A 5,947-nucleotide genomic window follows, 5' to 3' on the forward strand; every position below is an offset into this window, starting at 1 on the left:
AACCCTGCACAACTCTGCCTGCCTGATGCCATGCAAGAAACGTGCAAAGAACAAAGATGCTCCAGCTCTCAGGCACACCGACCTTGCGCAAGCACGCTTCCCAGGCACAAGCTGCCCTGGCTGCAGCTGCCAACCAAAACATCCCCACCAGACTGGCCGCTCGCCCAGCAGCAACATCCTTGGCCAGAAACACCTCCCCCCAAATGGGCACACCCCACGGCAGCAGTACCCATGCCCTGCTATGGGCAGCAACCCCTCCAAGGATGCCCCAGCTCCCCCAAGCTCCATGGGCCCGAGCCTCCAACCCCCAAGCAGCCACAGAACACAAACGGCTGCTGAGCTGCTGGCAGAGCAGGAGGAACGAGTGCCTGTGCAGCCGTGGAATGGGGCTAAAGTCCTGGCAGAGGAGCTGCCAGCCCTCACCAATGCACAACGGTCAGCTCGGTTCCAGAACAAGTGGGAGGCCAACCGGCTCCAAGTTGCATGTGACCTAATGGCTCCCACAGTGTCATTGGGGGAGCACACATGGTCTCTTTTCAGGAAGATGGTGGAGAAAAAGGAGCGCAGATGTGCTAGTGACCGTTTGGACCACATGCTCGATGGGCAACAACACACAGGCCTGTGCAGAGGGCACATGTGAGTCCGGCCGAGACCTGTGCGATTCCTGGCCGCCCCTGACGAGGTGTATGAGCGCACAATGACAGCATGCACAGCTGCCCTGGAACGCCAGAATGAAGTCTTCCATAGCCTGGCAGCAGCCACGCAAGCGACCAAACAGCCTCAGCAGGGGCCCATGCCGTACATGGCTTTCCCTTACACCCCTACTCATCCCTATCACCCCCACATGTTGCCAGCCGTACTGCTTGCCCAACTGGCCTAGCCAGCGGATCCACCATGGTCCCGGCCCCAGTCCATCTGCAGTCCCTGAGGCCGCCACCAGAAGTGCCCACTCTGCAAGCCTGACTGCCCGTTGCGGAGGTCGTGGCCACTACCTGAAGCCGAAGGCCAAGAAGAAGGGTGAGGGGGACAGAGGCAGGTTTTAGGAGATGCGAGATAGCAAGCAACCTCAAGAGAGCAACCCCCACACATTCTGCTTCCCTGCCTTTCCCTTCCTTCCCAAGCACTGTGCACAGAGGGCCACCTGTCCGCTGGGCCTTCAAGGCTGCCACAACACTGTTGCCATCCATGGGGTCTGAGAATGGGGAAACTGGGGTGTTCACCAGCATTCTCCTGGCTAGCTACCAGTGAGGGATAGCTATGCAGGAGCCCTTCTGGCCCTTGGTGACCTGCTGATGGGCCCCCAGCATTGAATCCGGAAACTGCGCACACTAGGTTAGCTGTAGTGGGGGAGGCTGTGTGTTCGGTGCCCGCCCTTATGCCATTGATTGCCACAGACTAACGAAGTACTGCTCCCCCTCTCGATTGTTCTGGGCACAGGCCCCCAAGGCCCCCTCCTCTCCCTGAGGCTGCAGGCTTCATCGCAGCGTGATCCATTCCTGGGTGCCGAGGGCTCTTTTTCGCCGGGAACTGCAGCGCTACATACGGCCATGCCACCCTGAACACGCCCGACCTCATCTGATCTCGGAAGCTAAGCAGCGTCGGGCCCTGTTAGTGTGTGGATGGGAGACTGCCTGGGGATACTGGGTGCTGTAGGCCAGAAACTGCGGCTGTGCAGGTGCTTGCAGCAGGCTGTGCTCCAGAGCAGCTTCTGAGCTCCCCACCACACTGCTCAGAGGGAACCCAAGTGGTGCCCCCTACTAAGGGCTGCAGACCCCTTGCCTAGCTCTGCTATAGCCACATAGCATCCTCTGCCTGCCGCAACCCCCCTCCCCCTGTCTCCACTTTCCCACAGCACCCCCCCTGCTCTTTCTGCCCCCTCCCCTCCCCTCTCTGGAGCAGACACCACTGTTCCAGCTATCGCAGTGCCTGGCCAACAAGGTGCAGTGCTCGGTGGCCCTTTGTGCTGCACTGGATTGTCAGCGGTGTGGAAGAGGAGGTTGAGCAGGCCTGTCACCGACACCGAGCTGCAGCACTCCAAAGATTGGTGGCGCGCCACCTGCAGCTTGGGGAGCGACTGGGCGCTTATATCAGCAGGGATGACCCACTTCCCTGAACAATATTTTTTAGAACAACAACAGTCTTTGGCCCAAGGGTCTTGGGCAAATTCAGTCCGTACAATTCTCTGTTCGTATGGGATTAATATGGGAGCTCCACCAAACCATTCCTCCAATAGAGTTCAGCAACTTCTCAAAGAAAAAATCCACCTTGATTCCAAACGGTGGGACCGTCATCTAATTTCTGGAATGGCATACGCTTCTTGGTACTCAATATATGAAACATCTTTCGGGTTGGAGCAATATTTTACTAACCGTACTCTGGTGCCACTCAGAAGATCATTTAAGCTCTGTGCTTTCAGTGTATGCCTTCAAGCTATTTAGAAGGAAGATTTAATAATATTCCTCTGCATCTGTGACTCAGGGGAAGTGGAGGACATTCAACATTATTTGCTATAATGCCCTCTATATACCTCCCCTAGACAAAAGTCCCTTGATTACATTTTCCGCTCTTTATCTAATCGACCTCCCCTTGATCAAATTTGTATTTTGTCCGCTGATAATAATGTAAATATTACTGCTCTGGTTGCAAAATTTGCCCTGGCTGCAAGTAAGTTAAGAGATAGGCACCAAAACCACCCATAATGAATCCCTATGTGGGGTCCATATAAATTTTGTTCTCCGTTATATGTGCGGGCCTAGTATCTAGTTGGGGAGCTTTTGAGCCATGTCAATGTGTTCTTGCCTTTTAGTACTCTTTTTACTCTTGTATTTCTGTTCACCATTTTTACTGTATTTTATCTTACTATTGTTATGGTATTCCATTGTTATGGTATTCCATAGGACAATAAAATAGTTTATTGTCCTATTTGTATTTTATTCTGTTCTAAATATATAAAATTGTGATGGCTTATTGCTTTTAGCAATAAAGATAATTCATTCATATCAGCAGGGATGCACAGCCTCAAGAACGGAACAGTGGAGACGGACAGAACGGTGAATGGGCTGTGTGGCGATTGGGACGCCCATGCTGTGGTGTAGCCTGATGGGGAGGTGGCTAATACCACACTGCTTTCAAAATGGCAGCCACGGCTGCTTTCCTGCCATGGGGGTAGATGGGATGTGTGGGTAGGAGGCCCTCAGACTGCGGAGAACGGCATGGCGAGGGTGGGATGGGTTCTCAATGCAGCTCTGCGTGGTCCGCATTGCATGTGGCAAGCTCCCCTGCAGTGGGTAGAGGCCCTGCCCTCACCACAGGGGTAGCCTACCCTACCCTACCCCACCCCACCCACTCAGGTAGTCTGGCCTACCTTGCAGGGAGGTTGGGATTAGTTCCAACCTTCCTTCACACACCCCAGAGAGCTTTGGCTATTGGGTGGTATAGAAATGTATTAAATAAATAGAATAAATAAGCATGTAGTCTGTTGTATCCAGTTCCCACACCAGTCTGCAACGTTTTTATTAAAAAGCATGAAAATTCAAATATATTTTCTCATGCGGTTTCTCCTAAAAATGCACTTTGTACACAGCTTTCCCAAATATACCCAATTTTGTATGCAACTTTCCTTAATATATACATCTTTGCATGCAGTGTTTGAGGTAAGAACTGCATTGGAAAATCCAAAGAATAATTTTGTTCCAATCCACATATTAGCCAAGGAAATGTGAATTAAAGATCGGTGTGAATTAAAAATGTGGACTGAGTGAAATTCTCTCCCATCCCTAATGGCAGCAATGAATTTCTGCACTGATTGTGTCTGGAGAAGAATGAGGAGGAGTAAAGGATTTTAGGCAGTGTGTGTGTGTGTCAACGCAGCCCTTGGTTTGCAGCATGTAATTTGGACTTCATATCATCAGTGATTGTTGATGAATCACTTGCCTTCAAATTGTTTTATGAAATGGGAGTGGCTGCAGGGGCTGGCATGGGATTTTTAACTGCTCCTAACACAGGATGCGTAGTAAACAATACATGTGCACATTGTTGCAGTGTGACTTGTCGTGGGCATATCCTCTTCACCCTGAACCATGAGAATGGATCAAGAGCAGAATGGAGACGCAGATAGTAAGTAAAGCTGAAAGCACTATTCAGTCAGTATGCCTTGTAAACCAGACAGTTCTCTAACAGTATGTTTTAACCAATGAGTTATAAGTCATACTTGAGCATGCTCATTTAGGCTCAGCACTGAGGGCCAAAAGACACATTACCTTAAATCTGTAACTAGCAGCTACGTCTCTCCCCCTCCCCTCCCCGCCACCCCGCTTTTACTCTAGAGTGGAGTTCCCTCCACTTTCACCTAGCATGTGGGGTTGGGGGCTTTTAAGATCAGGATTGGAGCCCCTGCACCTACTCTAGAGGCATAGACAGGGTTGCTAGACACACATTTAAAGTGATGTCTGTTTTGGCCTTAAGGTACAATGTGAGGCTTGTCATAAATAAATTAGATTTTCTTTTACTATCTGATGAAAAGTTGGCTAGTGCAAATATGTTGCTCTTAGGCACTGGAGAGCATATTCAAGTCTGATTGAAAGCCCTGTGTCCAGTGCAGAATTCCCCTGGACTTCCACATGAGTTGGATTGTCTTGGCTTTCACTATCTTCTTATTCTGTATGATGTTTGGTTTGCACTTTCTGATGCCATGAATCCAGAGAAGGGGATTTGGGCTTAATGGACATTTATCTAACTCACAAGGAAATTTTGTGTACTGAATGCAAGTGTCACAAAAAGCTTTTGATGTTAATCTGTTTGAATATATCATGTTCGTGAGCATTTGACAGGAAGTTATCCAGCTACCCTTTGTAAGCAGACTTAGTGACTGTGCAAACTTACGCATGTCTAATCAGAAATCAGTCCCACTCCATTCAGTGCAATTTACTCCCAGGTAAGCATGTATAAGATTGCAACCTGCAGCTTCTTGCTAATACATTAATGCCTTGATTTTTTAAAATTACAAATAAAAATGCCACATTAAGGCTGCAATCCTATACAGTGGGAGTAAGTCCCATTGAACTCAGCTGTACTTGCTTCTGGGTAGACATACATAGTATTTTACTGTAGTGTAATTTGTTTAATCAAGAGTAGGCATTTCTTTCCAGCATGGAGGCATTCAGTAGCTCCAGCCATACAATTAAGATCAAGGTGAGAACTGGGTTTAAAGGCTACATTTTCTTCAGCAGCAGAGGCTTTGTCTGAAAGAGAGAGCAATTTTCTACTGTAGCAAAAGAGGTGTAAGATGCTTTATTCTGTTCAGTTTACAACTGATCTCCCTTTCTAAGGAGAATCCCCTGCTTTGTCTTATGACATTACGCATCCTTGCACACACACAAGGACAGTATGTTCCAGCAGTCACTATTTACCAGGGACACCCTATTTTACCTATTTCTGGTACTTGCCTCTGGTAAAAAATAATAATAATCTGCCCTTATTTTGCATTCTGGGGGATGGCAAAGGTCCCTTTTCATAGAATCAAAAGAGTTGGAAGGGCCCTTTGAAGACATCTAGTCCAGTCCCCTTCTCACTGCAGGATCTGCAATGCAGGATGCAAGTACAGCATCCCTGACAAGATGGCTGTCCAGGTTCTCCTTGAATACCCCCAGCAAAGAAGGACCCTCCACCTTCTGCTCTGCTAACAAATGGCTCTTACCATTGGAAAGTTTCTCTTAATGTTTAGCCACAGCCTGCTTCCCTGGAATTTCCACCCACTGGTTCTAGTCTTGCCCTCTCAAGCAACATTCCTGCTCCATCTTCTGCATAGCAGCCTTGCAGATACTTGAAGACTGCTATTATGTTTTCCCTTTTAAGCATTTTGTTAGTATAAGTTGTTAAAGTTGCCAGTCCCCAGGTTTTAGGCCCTTCCATGGGATTCTAGAAGTTAAATCTCTGAGGTGGTGGTGGG

This window comes from Heloderma suspectum, chromosome 2 (genome assembly GCF_057233095.1).
Source record: "Heloderma suspectum isolate Gila_16-S chromosome 2, 16-S_ref, whole genome shotgun sequence".
In the NCBI taxonomy this organism is placed as follows: domain Eukaryota; kingdom Metazoa; phylum Chordata; class Lepidosauria; order Squamata; family Helodermatidae; genus Heloderma; species Heloderma suspectum.